This window comes from Peromyscus leucopus, chromosome 19, assembly GCF_004664715.2.
Source record: "Peromyscus leucopus breed LL Stock chromosome 19, UCI_PerLeu_2.1, whole genome shotgun sequence".
Taxonomy (NCBI): Eukaryota; Metazoa; Chordata; class Mammalia; order Rodentia; family Cricetidae; genus Peromyscus; species Peromyscus leucopus.
This window is the reverse complement of record NC_051079.1, coordinates 70,396,086-70,417,098: the sequence shown is the minus strand read 5'-3', so window position 1 is coordinate 70,417,098 and position 21,013 is coordinate 70,396,086.

The window sequence follows — 21,013 nt, the reverse complement described above, 5'->3', positions numbered from 1 at the left end:
CGGAAACTCCATAGCAACAAATGAGCAGTAATTGCTACTGGCCAGCTATTTCTGCAGCTGTGCTCTCGGCTTTCAAGCGAGGAGCTCCCTGTCTTCGTTAACCCAGGTCAGGAATGGCTGCAGGGTGTGCAGCCAGGCAGGGCCAGGAGGGGGTGAAGATGCGCTTCCCTGTGCTCTCTGTTTCCCGGCACCTTTGCAGAGGCCCCGGCCAGAGATGCCCTGGCCCTGGTTATCCTGCGCCCCAGGCCAGGTTCTCCAAGTTTCTCAACAACAGTTTTTTCCTCCAAGAAACCGTGCCTCTTGTACCAGCATCCATACCTCTGTGGACATGGCTTGGAACTCTGCAGGAAGCCAGGCTTGGAAGGAATAATAAGGACAAAGTCCATCATCGCCTCACTCCATCCTTGGAAACAGTCACAGTCCCCTGGTCAGGAATGTGTGCGAACTGCAAAATGTTCTTTTTCCCAGTTGTTCTTGGAAGTGCTCACAGGCAGATGTGGTCCCACCCCACTTGCCCTTGTTACACAGAGGCTGACTAGAAGAGCTCACAGGACCTGATGCATTCGACAGAGCTGGAGATGCAACTCCCAGTAGCAAACTCGGGGACACCTGACCGTTGTCAGTGTGAGAAAGAGGTGGCTGTCCCTTTCTTGTATAATGACCTTGCCCTGCTCCACCATGTCCCTACACCATAGAAAATTGCAGACACCATCCTGCCAAGTGTCCCAAATGGGGCCTTCCGCTCGGTAGGAGACAGAGTGAGTGGAAGGGGATCTTCCCTCAGTTCTTTGCTTCCCAGAGCTGGCAGCTGATGTCATTACACGTCTCCTAAGCTAGCCAGGCCTCCGTCTCAGCAGACACTTGGAGAGACTTTAGGAAACTAGTTCCCACAAGCAGTGTTTTCAGAACTTCGCTTCTCTTTGCCCTCACCACTGTCATGGGGGTAATCTGTATGCTAGAAAGTGGCTTGTGGCCCCCACCAAATCCAGTTTTTTTTTCCATAGTTACAAGATACCAGTCCTTTCCCCCAACTCACAATGGGTCCGGAGGGATAGGCTGACTGCGGGTAGCTCTAATTCCCCCACAGGTGCAGATCCCCTTAACCACATCCAGATGACCACGTACACTAGTTGGCAATCCTAATCTTGATTTCAGTATCTCCCAGGAAGCACAGTAAAGGACATGTACACTATAAATGACAAGTGCCAAAGTGCAGCCCCCGGGAATGGGAATACCGGGGAGAAGCCAGGATGCAGCAGAGTGTCACCATTACGCTTGACTGGGACCTCACAGGCTCATGTGTTGGAATACTTTGTTCCCAGATGGCGGTCCGGTTTTGAAGATCATAGAACCTTTAAGAGGTAACGTCTCATAGTGGAAAGGGGGTTGCTAGGGCGGGGCTTTGAGGTTGGGTAGCTCAGCCCCACTTCCTGTCTGCTTTCTGCTTCCTGACGGCAGGCACAATGTGACCCGCTCCCTCACACAGATGTGGCCTTGCCTACTCTGCCGTGATGGACTCTGTCCCTTCCTTCTTAGGCTGTAAGCCCGAATAAACTCTTGTGGTCAAGCATTTAGTCCCAGCAATAAAAAAGGAAGTCGATGCCCTCAGCTTTGGCCGTACTGCCCTGGGAACGTTCTCTTGCCCAGGCTGTTTGTGAGCCTAGCTCACTGGCTGGCGGAAGTCTGCCAGGGTTCATATACCATAATGATATATTGGCCCTGATAGCCCTGGACCTAGCCTTTTCCTCAGGAACTGTGTACATATCTGTGCCGTTTTACCTGTAGTTCCCTTATCCACAAAAGAAGTAACTGCAGCTTTGCAGCGAGGATTGAGTGCCCGAGATAAGGGATTTAGTATAGCACACTCTGTGCGCATAGTAACAGATAGCTGCTATTCCTGCACCATTATCTCAAAAGCCGTGAAAACTGCCGTACAAATCAACGAGAATTATGTCCGTATGCTGGAGGTAGGCAGTGGAATTTATGCCTCTCCGTGAATTTACAGTGGTGGCAGAGTACTTGAGGTATGAAAAGCTCAGAGCCTTGAACATAAACTGATGTATTTGTCCCACTCAATGAGACACTGTTCTGCTTGAGGTCACACGTCAGGATCCTGGAGCCTCAGCTCATGGGCACCAAAACCAGTGTTGGTGCCGCGTCACGGTGAACACGGAACCTTGGGCAGCGTACGCCAGGTTTAGTCCATGAGTCTAAATTCTTATCAGGAAGGGTGTACAGTGATCATGTACACCCCTTGGTCAGTAAGAGACATTTTAAAAAGGCCTGGGTAGATGTCTGCTATCTAGGGAGCATCTCTATCAGGCTGAGGCAATGCCCACAGAAAACAACCATCTTTTTCTCTGCTCTCGCTTACCCATGAGTCTGCATTGTGAGTGGGTTCTATCCTGGGGCTAAACAGCTAATGCTGGTCCTTGTATTGATGAATCTTCATTGTTAACTTGGCAAGACTTAGAATCACCACGGAAACACATCTCCGGGAACTGTCTATGAGGTTGTTTCCAGGTGGCACCTTCTCATTAAATCCTCACAGGATGGAAGGTCTTCCCAGCCTTCTCTTATAAGTATGCTGATGTCAATTATGGGTGCTCTAGACTGGTGACCTGAGTGTCCCTGCCCTAATGTACCAAGATGAGCACGTGTCTCATCAAATAGGAACTCCAGATGACACTGACATCAGACCACATGTGACAGACTCTAGAGTCACCTGAGAGATGACCCTCTAGGCACACACATGAGAGTTTGTAGGCTGAGTTAACCGAGGCAGGAAGGAAGACCCACAACTGTGGCCAATACCATCCAATGGACAGTCTTGGCTGCAAAATGGAGGTGGCTGGGCTAAAGAGAGGCGTCTCTAGGGACTGTGACAGATGGAAGGAGAGCTGTCCCCTGACCACACATGCGTAGAAATAGTAATGATGATCGTTAAGAGTTTAAATGAAGTCACATAAGATGGCTTAGTGGGTTAAGGTCCTTGTCACCAAGCCCGGTAACCTGAGTTCAAGCCCCAGAACCCACAGTGGACAGAGAGAACTGACTCTCATGGCTGGTCTCTGACCTCCACATATGCAGTGTGGCTCTCCTACACACACACACACACACACACACACACACAATATATATATATATATATATATATATATATATATATATATATATATATATAATTTTTTTTAAAGAAGCTGAGGGGCAGCATTCACCTTTCTTGTCCTCCTGATTGTAGCTACAATGTGACCAGCTGTCTCCTGGATGTAGTCCTTCCTTACAATAAAGAACTGTACCCTCAAACTGTGAAGAATAAAAGTTAGGCCCTTCCTCCTCTAGTCTCTTTTATCAGATATCCCACAGCAGGACGAGCGAAGTGACTGATAACCCCACACTGGGCTGGTCACTTGCCTGTCTGTGCTGTCATTGTCTGTCATCCGGAGGGCAGTGGCCACAGAGCTCAAAGTCAAATCGAGACAGTATCACTGGCTTACAGACAGTGCCCGGTAAGTATTGTTCCCATGGAGCCCACATGTGGTCCCCAGGAGGTCAGCTTTCCTCTTGGTCATCCACAAATGAGGACAGACTGTCTCATAACAGATAGCGTGTGAACATCATGTAGTCGATGGGATGAAACTAAGAGAAGACTGTGTGTGCCAGACTCTCAGTGCTTCCCCATGAAGGCTGTGTCTCTCAGTCCTTTCTCCTGGACCTTCTTGACCCCTCCATCCTCTTACAAGTTGTCTGCAGGGAGGTGTGGTTCTTGCCTGTTTGCAGCTACCCTGTTAATGGAGAATGTTGGAATGTGCTCATCCTAAATCTACTTTATAACTTTCTATGATGCTCATCTGGTGCCTCTAACTTCTGTAAAAGGAAAAGAATTTGGGTTCTGGCAGAGCCGGTGCTCAGTTGCCGATGGCACTGAGACCTTCATGTGAGGAGACCTGTTCACTCCTTTCCATAAATGCCTTTCGCAAGACCCTTGCTTGTCATACCAGGATGACATTCCTCAAAAGAAATGCTGTTGTCCACATCACATGACAGCACAGGATTCCCAACACCTCTGAGCCCCTTCATGGCCCAGCCCCACAGAGCAATGTCTACTTTGGAAGCAGAAGGGAGTTTGAGCTGGCTGGTGGTTCCAAGCGAGGAAGCTATCGTTAGCTTTAGCTGTGTAAATCAGCATGTCCCTTCAGTAATGACAAGCACACTTGCTGCTCTAGGTGATTTTTTCCATATAGAGTCACCTAAAGCGCACAGCCACTCTGGGAAGCATGGACTGTGCTGATTGGCTGTGTTGGCAAACTGTGGGGTGGGGAGGGATGCCCCAGCTGAAGTCCCGCAATGTGAGGTGTCAGTGTTGATGGACGAGACGTATCCTAAGTATGGCCTTGCTCACCAGCACTGTACTGCCGGTGCCCTAGGGAGGTCCTGGCTTCAGTCCAGCCCTGGCTGGGAAAGTCCTGACGTCAAATGAGTATACCAGCTAAGGACAGTTTGGAATAAATTAAACATTCAATAGTCCCTTATCAATGGGACATAAACATCTACGTTTCAGAAAGAAAACTAAAACACTTTTAGATACAAGAAAGGTCGTGCCTTCATTCAAACAATGATATCTATCCAGATAAGCACGCAAAGTCCTGGGTTATACAGCCCAGCCTGTTACTCCTTCTACAGGAGACTGATCCCTTTAAACCCCACTGGGAACCATAAGCTGTTTTCCTTCCTCATCTGCTCACTTTACAATCTATTTCTCAAGTAACTGATTATATGTTGGACATAAATGGGAGATATTTATTCTAAAATGTGACTGCATACTCCGGCTGACGCGTTTTCTATCAGGGAGATTGAATTATTTTTAGGGCCACTGTTTTGAAATGTCTGTTGTATGCTGAACTCACACTGAGTTTCCTGTCTTGTCAAGCACTCTGTCAAGTGTGCCGGGGTAGAAACTGGCTCAAGCCTGTTCCTGCTTCTAGAAGGACAGGAGTTTTTCTGCATACACTGGCAACGGATGGGGATGGAGTGGGCCACACCTCTCCCGCCAGCTTTTCCCCTGCTTGCTGAGAAGCATGTTCTTGCTGTTTTGGTCACACAAATGGCATGCTAACAATGCTGGGACTGAGTCTGCAGTGAGCAAACAAGGAATGGTATACAGCAACAAGTTTGCATTTGCGTTTTCATGTGGGTGAGTGCGTGCGTGCGTGCGTGCGTGCGTGCGTGTGTGTGTGTGTGTGTGTGTGTGTGTGTGTGTGAATCAGCTCTTTCAAACAGCTTTCAAAGCAGTTCTAAGCAGCAGGACTAAGCGTTCCCTTTGATTCAGAAGATGAGGCACCCCCTTCTCCCTTCTGAGCTTTCTCCTGTATCCCCAGGGCTCTTTGCTTAACACTGGCTGCTGGTTATTGTCACTGTGCCGGGGTTGGAACACTAAATTCAGGGCACACAGTGTCCGAGTTTGGCTCTTTCCCTCCACGGCAGCCATCATTGCACTGGGAGGGCTAGGCTGTGAACTTCTGAGATGGGAAACGGGGGAACTGAAATCCAGTCCTACAGAGGAGGAGTCCAGCTGGGGCAGGAAGTGACTGCTGTAGCCAGTGGGCTCTGGGAGCCATGAAGTAGTACAGGAAACGGAACCTGGGCACTGTACTCAGTCCTTTCCCAGTGAGGCTGGGAGGCCAGAGCCATCTAGAAGGCTGCATGAAGCAGACAGTGTTCCCTGGAAAGAAATGTTTAAGCTTTGCTCAACAAAACACTATATATATTATGGAGACTCCATCCTTTCCACTCCCCCCCCCCCCCGCCACAGCCATTTGAATAGATCAGGCCCGAATAATTTATTGATCATAAAACTTTTTCACTGTAATGAGAAATTCGGTCCTTCCTTTGAGAGGCAGAAATTCCTATACGTTCTTGGCAGGTACTGTCACGACAGGACACACCAAGACCTGGGGAATAACCCCTAGCCGCTGAGTCAAACAAACCTCCGGAAAGCAGGGCCATTAACAGGACAGAGCAAGACAGGGGAGATTAAGGTTGAGGGCACCATCTCGGAGAAGTCTATTTATAGACACCACTGAGGAGGAGGTAGAGAAAACCTTTTTTGGTAAATGTGCCTCGGCTCCCAGGAGCAGCTGCCTGGATGTTGTGTGAACTGCTGCACAGCCTGATGGTTGGGCTGACCCCAGACCACCAGAGAGCACGTTGGTCACCAGGATTTCCTTCAAAGTATCACAGCAACTGAGCAGAGCTGGGTATAAACAACCTGATACTTAAGGGAATACACATAGGACGTTTAACTATATATCTCTTGGGGGTGGACAAGTCAGTAATGTGTGCAAGAACAAGGACCTGAGTTCTGATCTTCAGCACCCATGCACGTAAGCAGCTGGGCCATGTACGTCACCACACACCGGCCATCCCAGCGCTGGGGGAGACAGAGACAGGAGGATCATGGGGTCTCACCAGCCACCCCATCTAGCTGAAGTAGTGAGCTCCAGGGTCAGTGAGAGACATGTCTCAAAAACAAGGTGGACAGTGATAGAGGAAGACTCCTCTGGTCTTCATGAGCACCTGCGCACATGTATGTGCTCACACACAACTAAAGAAGAAAAAGAGAAAGAATGTCAAGTCCTTTGGGAAAGGAAACACATGCTCTACTTACCACGTTTACCCCCTTTCCCCCCAACGCTCTAGAAAATAGTTTCAAAGGAATTGTTCACAATAATATGGAGAGTGGGAGGAAAGAGAATTGGTGAGCTCTCTCAGGAAGTGCATGGCAGATAGGGATAGGTAGAAAAGCATGTCCACAGGGGGATGCCAAAGAAGAGACTCCAGTGAGGGGGACCCCTTTCACTATCCCCTCGTGTTGAGGACAGCCGCTCTGACTTCTCCATCTTATAGGGACCAGAGGTTTTATTCAGAGGGGAATATGATAGTAGGTGCTCTGGCTGAGGGAACCAGGAGCCGCCACCAAAGGGAGACCGGGAGAGAGGGGCAGTACAAAGTCTCCTTATCCCTCAGGAAAAGGACAGCGAGCGAACCAGGAGCATGACCCTTCCACAGCAGAGCCACACAGGGCTCACACGGCCGACAGCCCCTGCTGGGATGTAGCAGTCTGGGTGGCAGCGCCTCGGTTGTTAGTGAGAGGGCAGACGAGCACTTCTAGACACATGACGGAAAACAGAAACAAAGGTAAAGCTAGAAGGACTCCGGACACGCGAAGAACACACCTCTGCAGTGTTTGAAATCGTAGGACAAGCAAAGAACACACCTCTGCAGTGTTTGAAATCGTAGGACAAGCAAAGAACACACCTCTGCAGTGTTTGAAATCCGTAGGCAGATGAACAAACGTTACATTTGTAAAACAGGATGGATGCATTCAGAATAAGTAAAATGCTCTTATCTTAGAATTTGTATAAACCATAACTGAAGTAAGATAAAAAAAAAAAATCTCCATGAAAGAAGCTGGGCAGGGATGTCGCACGCCTTTAATCCTAGCACTCAGGAGGCAGAAGCAAGTGGATCTCTGAGTTCGAGGTCAGCTTGGTCTACAAAGCGAGTTCCAGGACAGCCAGGATCACACAGAGAAACCCTGTCATAAAAAAACAAAAACAAAAACAACAAAAACAAGAACAAAAACAAAAAAACACCTCAAAACAGAACAAAACAAAAATCTCTATGAAGGAGTCAAAGAGTGAAATCAAGGAAAATTCTTAGGTCCAAAAGACACAAGTGCCCAAATGTCACAGATCTGCCAAATATCAGCAGAAGGAAAAGAAAGCGGGCCCTCCCTTCCCTGAGCTATTGACAGCTGGTGGTCCCTGAGGAAGGAAAGACATTTTCTTTAGTAGCAGAGCCAATGGTAAGTTGCCTGTGCCCTTGAAAATAATTTCTTACCCCACACGAGCTCCTAAAGCAACCAAGATTAAACTCATTCTCTCTCTCTCTCTCTCTCTCTCTCTCTGTCTGTCTACACACACACACACACACACACACACACACACACACACACACACACAAAATAGAAAGTGGGATTGTTTGGGAAGACGAAGGGGATCAGCCAGAGTGGGGAGGGGATAAGAAGGTGTGTGTGTGTGTGTGTGTGTGTGTGTGTGTGTGTGTGTGTGTGTGTAAAATCTAATTACATCATCATGGAACCCATTATTATGTATAATTAATATGTGTTTATTTAAAAAAGAAAAAACCTAGCTAGGAAGAAGAGGGTCAATTGACGTCCAGGACACCCTTGAGAAACAGATGACCTTCAGGGCTTCAAACAGGGGCAGAACACACAAGTCATACACAGGGAAGGGCATCATCAGGCTTCCCACTGTGGTCAGATGGGAAGACAGAGGACATTAACCCCAGAGTTCTCAGTTGGTGTTGAAGCTAATGGTGGGTATTTATGGGGGCACTGAACTAACTCTGTCTGGTATAAATATTTAGGATTTAAAAATTATATTAATTTTAGAACCTGCCATGAAAACAAATCAAGACAGTGGGGGAAATCGAGTAAGTCAAGAGTCACTGGTGTGGTCCTCTAATTTCAAGGAAGCTGGTCCTGGCGTGTTCAGCACTGGTCCACTTAAACATTTCCCGTGTGAGAATAACGGGCCAGGGCTGGAGATGCATCTCAGTTGGTGGAGCGTGCTTACCACACGCAGAAAGCTCTGTGTTCCACCCTTAGCGCAGCATACGCCAAGCGGGGTAGTTCACGCCAGTAATCCTAGCACTCGGGAGGTAGAGGCAGGAAGAGCAAAAGTTCAATGTCATCCTTAGCTACATAGCGAGTTCCTTGGGTGCTAGTAAAGTTGGGGCACGTAGTGGAGAACATCATAGCAGCGCGGAAGCAAGGAAAGAAAGAGGGGCCGGGGAAGAGACACTCTGCAAACGCAAAGCGACCTACTTTCCCCAGCCAGGCCCTGTCTCCTGAACGCTGCACCTGCTGGAGAGCAAGCCTTCAGCGCCTGAAGCTTTGGATGTTAATGGATATGAGGATAGTATGGTTTGGATATGAGGTGGCCCTCAAAAGACTCATATACTGAAGACTTGGTCCCCAGCTAGTGGAAGCAGCCATTGAGAAATGATTTTTATCCCGAGGGCTCTGACCTCATTAGTGGGTTGATGGGTTCCTAAGTTGACAACATGATTGAGAAGTGGGGTCTGGCCAGAGCAAATGGGTCAGCAATAATGTGCCTGTGATTGATACTTAGTCCCGGCTCCTTCCTGGCTCTCTCTGCTTCCTGGCTATTGTCAGGCAAGCACTTCCTCTGTTGCATGCTTCTGCTGCCTTCACATTCTGCCTCACTACAGGCCCAAAGGGACTGGAGCCAACCGACCGTGAACTACGACCATGAGACACTCCACTGTGCCACTTTGTCACAGTGTGAGAAGATAGCTGACATGGACATTTAAGATACCAACCATAACAGATCCTTAGGACTACTCAGGAGGCATAGAGCTAAGGGAGCTACAATTTCCATTCTTCACTTAATTAGCAAAGGTAAGAAGTTGTACATTTATAATATGATACCCAGGGCAGGTGTAAAGCAGTTTAAACAAGGAGACATACTAAAAAACAGACAGATAAAGCAAATGGACATCTATGCAAAAGACAAGGAACCAGGGACTGATGAGATGTTCCACAGTTATGAGCACCGGATGCTCTTCCAGAAGACCCAGGTTCCACTCCCAGTGACCACGTGGCAGCTCACAATCATCTGTAACTCTGGTTCTTGGGAACTGATGCTCTCTTCTGGTCTCTGCAGGCACCTGGGCCTGCAATCGGTGCCCAGACATACATGCCGGCAAACACTCATGCATATAAAAAAAAAAAATAAAATAAAATAAAAATAACTTAAAAAAAAAAGACAAGGAGCCCACAGAAGAGTGGGAGGAAAAAGAAAGATGAAACAATACAATAAAATGCTGGACTCAAGCCTCAGCACAGCCATGATTACATTATGTAGAAACGTGCTAAATATACCAATTAAGAAACAGTGTGGGCCGGCGGTGGTGGCGCGCGCCTTTAATCCCAGCACTCGGGAGGCAGAGCCAGGAGGATCGCTGTGAGTTCGAGGCCAGCCTGGGCTACCAAGTGAGCTCCAGGAAAGGCGCAAAGCTACACAGAGAAACCCTGTCTTGAAAAACCAAAAAAAAAAAAAGAAACAGTGTGAAAGCAGATTAAAAGCATGACCCAGCCACATGCAAGGGCACTGCACTGAGAGAAAGAAAAGAAGATCTCAAAAAATTAGGTCTGATTCCCTTTATACTATCTCACATATACATTCTCCACATGACCCAGGTACAGCCATCAGGGAGAGGTCCCCTTGCCAAGTGATGGCGGGGGACTGGGGACTCAGGTGAGGGTGGAATGCTGGGTGGTTGAAATGAGAATGTGGTGCTGGGATGTTCAGGCAAGGGTGGATGGAGCTGGGGTGAGGTCAGCAGGGCGGGTGGGCTGGGTGGTGATGGCCAGTCCTGCCTGAGGTCGTTGATGTGGTTGCATACAGCCACTCCAGGTGAAACCGGTGGGACAGTCCATACTATGTGACGCTAGCATCAGCTGCCGGGTCTCGGTATTGGGTCACAGTTCCACTAAAGTGTCACCAGTGGGGAAGACTGTGTGAACGATGCTCAGGACTTCTACTGTGTTCGCGACTTCCTGTGAATATCTGTTTAAAAATAAAAGGTCAGAAAAGGTCTCAGCAGGAAAGAAAAAAAAAAAGCACAAAACAGTCCATTTTAAAGGAAAAGGTAAATACTCCAAAGAGAGTAAGCCCCCTCCTGAGTAAAGAGGTGTCAATTTATCGTGGGAAGAGCGAATTGAGAACTACATAGGGAGTATGTACCATGAAGCACAGAGGAACATAAGCAACGTTTAAACAGAGTGTGAATGAATTTGACCGGAAATAACCGGGAGGCAATAAAGAAAATGTTCGATTGCCTTCTACAAATTAAGGATGGACTTATTTAAAAAGGAGCATCGACTAATTTCCATACAGATAACAAAAGTTAAAACAAAAGCTCTGCTGGGTGTGTTGTGTGTGAACACATAGTCATGTGTTCACATGGGAAAGGGTGTGTGAAGATGCGTGTGCACGTTTATGTGTGTGTGGATTGGGGACAAGAAAGAGGTCAACGTCAAATGTTGTTGTTCCTCAGAGGCAACACCCACCTTATTTTATCAAACAAGGCTGGCCAGGAATCTGCCTGTCGCGGCCTCCTAGGTACTGGGATTACAGCATAGGAAACATTTGGCTCTTGTCCTCCCTTCCCCCCAATGCCTCCGCCCTATGGATTCCAGTGATCAAAGCCAGGTCCTTGTGATCAAAGCACTTTGCAACTGAGCCCAAGAGGTAATTTACAAAATCACCACTTAACACTGAGTTGCTGTGCAGTTTATGCAAGTTCCATCACCTAAAATTGTTGTTTTAGATTTATTTATGTGTATGAGCATGTTGCCGTGTGTGTGTGTGTGTGTGTGTGTGTGTGTGTGTGTGTGTGTGTGTGTGTGTGTACGTGTACCACATGTATGCCTGGTATGCATGGAGGTCAGAAAAGTAAATTGGAGTTATGGATAATTGTAGGCTGTTGTAGGATATTATTCCAAGGTGTGTTACTTTTGTTTATGCTCTGGAATGTTTGTTTAATGATGCAAAGTTGTGTATGATTAAATAAAGTTCACCTGTGGTCAGGAGGCCGAGTCAGCTACTAGCCGACAGGAAGTGGTAGGGAGGAGCCAGGTGGAAAGGGTTTATAAGGAGGGGTGAGAAGACGCAGGAGGGCTTTTTGGAGGATGGGAGCAAGGAGAGGAGGTGAGCTACTTGCTATTCAGCCTCTGAAGAGCGGAATTCCACCTAACCTTTGAATCTTGAGTTCTTTAGAGGGAGAGAGGTTTAGTTAAGCTCCCTTGTAGCTTTGCGAGAGTTGGAGCCGGAGGGGACAGATTCCCTCTGGCTGTGGCTCTTGCAGGCTAACCGCTGCTGGTAGCAACAACCATTTTAAAAAAGGGAAAAAGTAGGCTACCGTGTGGCTACTGGGAACCGAGCCTGGGTCCTCTGAAAGAGCAAGAAAGAGTGTTCTTAACCACTGAGCCATCTCTTCAGTCAGCCCCACAGCCCAAGAAGGAGTCACTGAGTCACCAAAGCTGGAAAAGACACACTTGCCTGCTAATGAGACCAGAGAGTCCAGAGGAGGGATGAGGGAGCCGGGCTGGAAAGTCTCCCAGCAGCTTGGGCTGTTAGCCTCCCTGGTGCCAGAGCTGCCCTCCCTAGGCTAACCCTAGAGTGCAGATGTGCATGTCTTGGGGAAAGGGCATCCTAAATCTGGGTACTAGATTTTTCAGGGCTAAGTTTTGAGTATTGCTAATAAAAAAATAAAATTAAATAAACAAACTGTGCTTTGCTTCATGTTTCTGAAATTTATTCCAACTTTTTTCTTTTCCTTACCTGTTCTTATATTTTGTCCTTATTTTATAGTTTTCCTATTGTCCAGGAGAGGACCTGTCTCAGTAGGCAGTCTCCATGAGGGCAGGATTCCTCTACTTTCCCTAGCTGTGCTGAAATGACCGAATTTTGGTGTGCCCTGCTGAGAAAAGGTATGAAATTTCTGCTTCTGACAAGCCTTTGGATGAAAATAATACTCTTTTCTTGCCCTGGAAGAGTGTGATGTTTTATCTGAGAAGGGCATGCGCACAGTGAGGTCATACCCCGAGAGGCCCTTTCCATCCTGTTGCTTTCTAAGACTGTGTCATCCGTCATGGGAGAGGTGGAGCTAAGACCTTCTGGCAGCCATCTCCTCCAGCATAAGCACCAATCTGAGCAGTTACCGATTTGCCAAACTACCTTCATAAGAGCAATCCAACATCCCAACAACAGGAAAATGTGGGGGGGGGGGGCGTGTGGCTGAGTGGTAATTACATTTCATTCCTTCAAAAGTCAAAACATGGAACAATGTTATCAAGTTCTCTTTAAAATAGAATTGTTTTCTGGGCCTTTCTGTGGGCTTATTAACCACATGACACTTGGTGGCCATAGAAATTATACACTATAAAATCAGTTGGTTATGGACAAAAATGCAAGAATTCCAAGTAGAGCATCACTGGTTCTGACCAGTGTCACATCAATTGGAACGCCCATCTTCATTTTTGAACCTGTTGTGTGTCAAAACCAAACAAGGTACAGTGTCTCACCTTAAAACGTATGTCAAGAGACCATGGTTTTTTGTTTTGGTTTTTTTTTTTTTTTTTTTTTTTTTGGTTTTTTCGAGACAGGGTTTCTCTGTGTAGCTTTGTGCCTTTCCTGGAACTCACTTGGTAGCCCAGGCTGGCCTCAAACTCACAGAGATCCGCCTGCCTCTGCCTCCCGAGTGCTGGGATTAAAGGCGTGCGCCACCACCGCCCGGCTTAGATCATGTTTTTAATCACATAATTATCTTAAAGTTAAGTATCCTGCTTCAAAGGAAACAGTTGAAATGCCTGTGCATAGATTATAAAAATAACTAGTATTTATATTAAAATGAATGCTTCAATGCTGTACTGATACACACTTCCTTAAAAACTTGAAATTGCTTCCTCATTCTACGATGTGCAAACCCATCAGCATGGCTTTGAACTCCCCCCAGGTTCCTGAGGTGAGCTATCACTGCAGAAGAAGTTCATGAGGCCGATGGGAGCGTGTGGTCTATGTTACGCTGCCTCTTGCTACTTCGTTTGAACTCAGTCACACAGCGAGGTGTTCCCACCCCCACTCCTCCTATGAGGTGAGCAGTTATTGCTCAACAAGAAGCCGGTCTAATTAAGACATTTGGGTGTTGGGCTTGCTTCCCTTCCGGGCGCCATGAGTCCTTGGGTGGAAGTGGGTCCAGGCAGTGTTGTCCACCTCTGCATATGCACGGCATCCCCACGGAGACCTGGCAGAGCCCTTTCTCAGCGTGTGTGTGCAGGTATACATAGCTGCAGGACCAGGCTAGGCTTGGCATTTACTCCTCTGACTGACAAGGCGTTCTTGAGAACTGTTTCTCCTCTCTGCCTCTTTCCTCTTCCTGGAGCAGGGTGAGTGACAGTGGCCTCTGTCTATCAGGGAAGAAGATGAGCCCGGAAGGCAATAAACCTCCGTATCCACTACAGGAAATGAAACAGCAGCACATTGTCTTGTCTGGACCTCAGTCAGGCGAGTGTGGGAAAAGACAACACCAGGCCGTCTCCTTCCTCAGAGGCCCTGAAGGCTCAGCTCTGCCTCGGAGGAGTCTGTGGCTCTCTTTGATCCCTCCTGCCCTTCGCTTTCACTATCCTGACCTAAATGGCCATAGAAGCAGCAGGGGACATGTCTCAACGTTCTAGTTGGAGGATGCTGTGCACACATGCAGATGTCACTCTGCCTGCTGTGGCTACAAGGGACAGGTCCCTTTTCAGCTTGGCTTTGGGGAGAGTCCGGGGTCTATTCTCCTTGGGAGGTTACATGCTGAGTGGCTGAGCCTGGGAGACAGTGAAGACCCCAGGGAAGCAAGCCCAGAGGATGATTTCCTGTTTCACCGTGAGTAGGTGAGGGAACTCCAGCAATGTCTACTCTAATTACAGTCCCTCACATGGAAGAAAACAGCATCTTTTGCTAAGCCTCTGTCCTTTGCAAACCAATAATCTGCTTCTGAACGTCACTGGACCCCTTTCTGTTAACCCCCCGGGAGACACTGTAAGAAAACCAAGAGGCATTGCCACCTGCCTGCTGTCACCCTGCTCACCCTGTGAACTTCCCCAGCCCTTGAGTGTTGCTAAGAATTTTCCCTCACAAAAGCTAATGCTGAAATCAGGAAAAGTGGGAGAGAAAAGAGGGGAATATTTTTGTTTTGTTTGTTTGTTGTTGTTTGAGACAGAGTTTCTTTGCGTAGCCCTGGTTGTCCTGAAACTAGCTCTGTAGACCAGAGCTCCACTTGCCTCTGCCTCCTGAGTGCTAGGATTAAGTTGTATGCCACCAGCACCCAGCAGGGAGGGTTATTTTAGAAATCCTCGGTGTATGGCTGGAGAGGTGGCTTGGTGATTAAGAGGCTTGCTGCCCTTCCCAATGACCTGCACCCATCTCAGGTGGTTCACAACCACCTGTACCTCCAGATCCAGAGCATCTGACACTTCCTTCTGACCTCCGTGGGTACCAACACAGATAAGTACACACAGACACACACAGACACACACACACACACACACACACACACACACACACACACGAGTGAAAGAGAGAAAGAGAATTTTAAAAAAATCTTGGAGAAAAAAAGAGAAAGAACTGCTGGAGTCAGAGGAACGCTTCCCACTGGCCCTGCTGATGCCCTCCCAGACTCCTTGGCACTGAGGAAGCTGGTCCTGAGGTGAGCCCACACTCCCTCCCCATCCATGCTGGGAAGGGATGGGAAATCTTGCCACGCTCCCATCCGTAGTTTCCCAGCTGCATTGTGGAGTCTCAGCTAAGACACAAAACTGCTTATCCATCAGGACAATGCGCATCAAAGGTTTTGAAATACGTCCAAGTAATCGAAGTTGAAAGCAAACCACACTCCCACCAGTGGGTAAAATTAACCATCTAAGATATCAGATGATCCATCGCAACCCCGATCTGGAGTTCTTACTTCCTGGGGAAATTTGCAATTCAATGCCAGCCCAGGTGGATACAGGAATTGTGTGGAGGATGTGCCCACGCGTGGAGAGCTTTAAACATAGCTGACACTTTCAGAACCACTGCAAATGAACGTTGCAAGACAGGTAAGAAAGACACCAAGACACCACTGGGCTTACTCTGGGCCTTTCCTTTGCCTTTACTGTGGCTCTTCTCTCTGCTAAGATGGCAAGCAGCTTCGGTCATTTGAGTGGTCTTTTCCAGCCTACAAACAGCCTCATGGTTCATTTCATTTCCACGTTAAAACAGCCCTGGGAGGCTGGAAGGCTGCTGTGAGGACCCCCATTGGAGAGAGAGAAGGACAGGAACTCAAGGGAAGTGATGGGGAGTAACAGGCCAAAGGTCACAGATGGGACCGTAGGCCTCACTCTGCCTGGGTCTGAGGCTCTGGGCTGCCCCAGGGTTGCCGTACACCATCCTGTTTGTTTCCATGTCACTGAGCCAGTTACTGCTTCTCATCCTGTTGCACTCTTTCCCCAGAGAGACACCCAGGCAGCTTTCTCAGCTCAAAGAGACAGCAGGCCTATTCACTGAGTCGTGGGGAGTAGCCAATTTCCTTCTTACGTATTGTTTGTTTGTTTTTCGAGACAGGGTTTCTCTGTGTTGTTTTGGTGCTTGTCCTGGATCTTGCTCTATAGACCAGGCTGGCCTTGAACTCACAGAGATCTGCCTGCCTCTGCCTCCCGAGTGCTGGGATTAAAGGTGTGTGCCACCACTGCCCGGCCTTCTTAAGTATTTTTATATGGAGAATTTTATGGACTACACACCCCTGTGCCCGCCCATGTTATCACAAGGTACTCCCATGCATGTTTCCACGTCGTCTTAGCAGAAGACTAGTCAATGGACTAGGGCTTCATGACAGCAGTTAGAGACCCATTTGCAAATAAGGCCCTGTCCCATGTGTGGGAACGAGGGCTTGAAGCTGTCGTTTAGCTTCCTGATCTGAAGAAATGATGGAGAGCAGACCCTTATGAGAAGTAATGGAGGGGCCCCAAAGATACACCTGGCTCTCCTAAGTAGAAAGGGAATCCTAGGAACAACTGGATTACAAGTGATCATTACAAGTGATCATGTGACTTTGCAGACTGATAGCTACTATATGCACCAAGACAAGGTGAACCAGATTGCCCAAGGGTCAAAGGGCACTGTGGCAATCAGGACAGCAAAAGCCTCTGTGATCTGCGGGGGTGTAACGACGTGGTAGATTGAGGGCTGTCCTGGTGCTGTCCTGCTGATCACAGAGAGACACTGTCTAAGCCCCTCTTCAGAAGGTGGCTGGGCTCTCCACCTAAAGCAGAAAGTGCCCTACTGTAGAAGGAGATGAGAACATGCTCTACAAGGTGAGAATTGGCTCCAAGAATGGGCCCAGAGCCCCTGCAGGCAGAGGAAGAGGGGCAACAGAGTCCACCTGCCACATCTGACTTCCTGATGAGCGTCTGGGAGCTGGAAAGGCAGGCTACTGACCAAGATTGCAGTGGGGACTCCAGGCAGAGGGAGACATGGTCATCCATGGCTCCTGCCAGCACAGAATCTGGTCCCTCTGACTCCCCAGGATATCACCCCTGCTTGAGCCTTGAGTCCCACCATACACAGTCCTCCTGCCCCACTCTCCCGAAGGCTGATCTCCTCTCAGCCTTCCAGGCTGACCCACACCTCCCCTGTAGGGCCCGGTCCTTCCAGTCTCTGACTGGACAATCCTCTCCCAGCCAGCAGCTGGTAGACAGGGAGCTCTGGCCAGGTACAGCCTAGGAAGTTCAGCATGAGGACTGTTCCAGGAGGCATGGAGTGAACACTCAATAATAACAATAAAAAGTACTGCTGACCTACTGTTCTCAGAGTCGCAGCGGGTGAGTACTGCTGACCTGCTGTTCTCAGGGTCGCACGCAGCAGGTGCCATCAGCCTACGTCATCGGATCACTCGGCTCTCAGAACAACCCTGGGTAAGAGGTTTGACTTTCTCCCAAGGGTGCTGGTAGGAACTGAAGGGGGTTGAACAAATTAAAGAGGATGGTTTGAAAGCTTTTTATTCCCAGGTTTGGGGGTGTTGTGGTTTTTCTCTTTGTAAGTTCATCTCTGACTCAGATATAACATAACGTGAGTTTTTTTCCACAAATAGTTTAGAGCCACGGTTCTGGTAGAGCCGTGACTTTGAACAATGTAGGTCTCCCTCCCTTTGTTTTATAGTCAGGGTCCAAACTGCCTGGGCGAGGCAAGCCTCGAGTCCACGCAGTCTGAAAGCAGGGATGTCTACTGCTTACCTCCTAGACCTTCCCAGTCTCCGTCCGCCTGCTCGGCAATGGCCAACTTGCCATGTCAACATCACCCTCCCAGGGTGCCATAGGTAGTGTTTCCTAATTTAGGAGAGATCTTCAAAGACTTTTCAGGATCGTGCCGTGCATTTTTGTAACTGTGAGAAGAGCCGAGAAGTCAGGGGAGAAAGGAGAGTGGAAGCTGTCGCTTCCTTCAAGTTTCACATCTCAGGATGACTGAGTTTGCAGCTTGGGGAGCTTTTTTCATCTTAGCAACAGCAGAATCTGTTGTTTGTGTTGGGGGAGGGGGAGAAGAAGAAAATAAACAAAACCCTGAATTGTCACTGGCTCCTGTTACTTTGGGAAAACATGGAGACGTCTCTAAGGAAAAAGCCTACTCTCATGCAACGACCTCATGGAGCATCAGAACTACCCACATATAGTTGAGTTCACAAAGTGTGCTGCAGTTCAGTGTGTTTTATCACATACACAGGGTTGTGCAACCATGGCCACCGCCTCGTGTTGACGCTGAGCTCCGCTTCTCAGCCCCGCCCTGCCCCACGAGTCTGCTATGGTTTGAATTTTCTCCGTCTCCCCTTCAAAACGCATGTGGAGCCTAGGGTGCAGCTCAGCGGTAGAGCTTGCTGCCACTGTCTCAACAGAATCCATTTCCAGTTCTTAGTTCTGCAGTCTGTGTGGACAGAGAGAGTTGAGTGTTCGAGGGCGCCCGGGCTCTGGGCTGGCTCTGCACTGTTGATGGTTTGGTCAAGTCCCTTTTCCCAAGGCGTGGAGGTCCGTCTCTCGCCCCTTGTCCCACTGGTGAGGCAAAAATATCCGACCAAAGGGAGGAAAGAATTATTTTCTCTTATAGTTCCCGAGGACACGGTCCATTGTGGTTGGGAAGGCGTGGCGGCCTCGGGTGTGAGGTGGCGGGTGTGAGGCGGCCGCGGGTGTGAGGCGGCTGCTCACACTGCAGCCACAGCCAGGAAGCAGGGAGTGATGAACGTTGGTGCTCGTTTTGCGTTCTCCTTTTTAATTCAGTCTGGGACCACCGCCCACGAAATGGTGCTACTCACATTTGGGGAGGCATTATCTTACCTCAACCAAATCTAGAATTCCCCTACCAGACATACTCAGAGTTTTGTCTCCCTGGTGACAAATTCCTCCTGGCAAGTTAACAGCAAATATTAGCTAATACACCCTCTTTGGAATCAAATGGCACAACTTTCCTCAGAGGCATACACTAAATGCCTCAGGGGACTTTGGGATGTATAGTGATTAGTTTTTTTAAAAAATTTTTTTATTTACATTTTATGTATGAGTGCTTTGCATGTATACCTGCATGCCAGAAGAGGGTGCCACATCCTATTATAGATGTTTGTGAGCCACCATGTAGTTGCTGGGAATTGAACTCAGGACCTCTGGAAGAGCAGCCAGTGCTCTTAACCTCTGAGTCATCTCTATAGTGGTTAACTTTAATTATCGACTGGACTGATAGATGTCTGAGAGGAAATGACACCCCTGGGTGCTTCCCCAGTGGACTGACCTCTGGGACAGTGGCTCAGCAGGGAAGACCAGCCTTGACTATGGGAAGTATCACCTAGCAGGCTGGGGGGTGGTGTGGACAAGAGATGGCGAAAGCTCCCAGAGCAGGCTCGCCTGTTGCTGGAGGGCTTCTCTCCAGGTTCCACCAAGCCCCGCAGTCCCACAATCCACTTATAAAATAATCACTCAGACACTTATATTACTTATAAACTGTATGGCCGTGGCAGGCTTCTTGCTAATTGTTCTTATATCTTAAATTAACCCATTTCTATGAATCTATACCTTGCCACGTGGCTGGTGGCTTACCGGCATCTTTACATGCTGCTTGTCCTGGTGGTGGCTGCAGTGTCTCCCCCTTCTTCCTGTTCCCCCAATTCTCCTCTCTTCTTGTCCCGCCTATACTTCCTGTTTGGTCACTGGCCATCAGTGTTTCATTTATATAGAGTGATATCCACAGCACTTCCCCTTTTCTTCTTTTTTTTAAAAAGGAAGGTTTTAACTTTAACATAGTAAAATTACATATAACAAAACAATTATCGAGCATGAATTACAGTTACAATATTAAAGATGTCCTATCTATCTTATATTTGTGAGTTTAAGGTTTTATAGCTAACTTATCTTTTATCATAACTGAGGAAATTACAACTATCTAGTCTTCAACCACATCAAAGACCTCAGAAGGATATAATGGTACCTGAGAAATGGTAGATGGATGCAAGCAACTTTCGGGAATCTTGCAAGAGTAGACCAGACAGCTGGCAGCCTGGACAGTCACCTAATGTTTCTCAGCATTGTTGGTGCATTCAAATTGGCTACAGGCCTAGAGTATCTGACAGACCATTTTTAGAAGCAGGAATTCTGAAAGACCATTTTTCTCTGTCTTGGCAGAGTACAGTGGTCGCTTTCCTTGTGTCCCGCTTGTCCAGAAAGGACAGCATTGCATTTGTACTGTCAGCCATCAAGGCAAGGGCAGTTCTTTGCCCAGTAGGCCATTTTGTGCCAAAAAGACAAACTTCCAAATAGAAATGTCTTAGAAGCCCAACATTCTCTCGGGATCAAATTGGTGCAGCCAGGAGCAATTGTGTCTCATGTCAACAGAATTCTAAGTTATTTAAATACCATATTCTCTAGGTCTATGAAGTGTTTGAAGATTACCTATCTATCTGAAATATATCTATGTATACCTAGAAGACTTAACTAACATGGCTACAAATATGATTATCATAAATGACTAATTATTAATCTATTTTTAATTATCCATTACAATTTTAAATGAGTTACATAAACATACCTCAAACAAGAATATATATATATATATATATATATATATATATGTGTATATACAGTATACCAAAATTAACTTCAAGTTTGTATCAATAAACTAAAATTTATACCAATGTAAAACATTTTAAACATAAACTAAAATCTATACCAATGTAAAACATTTTAAACAAGTTGTTCTTTAAAAGTAGGTTGATTAATCTATCCTTTTATCTTATCATCTCTATATCCTCCTATATATCTATATCATATCCCCTTTTCTTTTTTTAT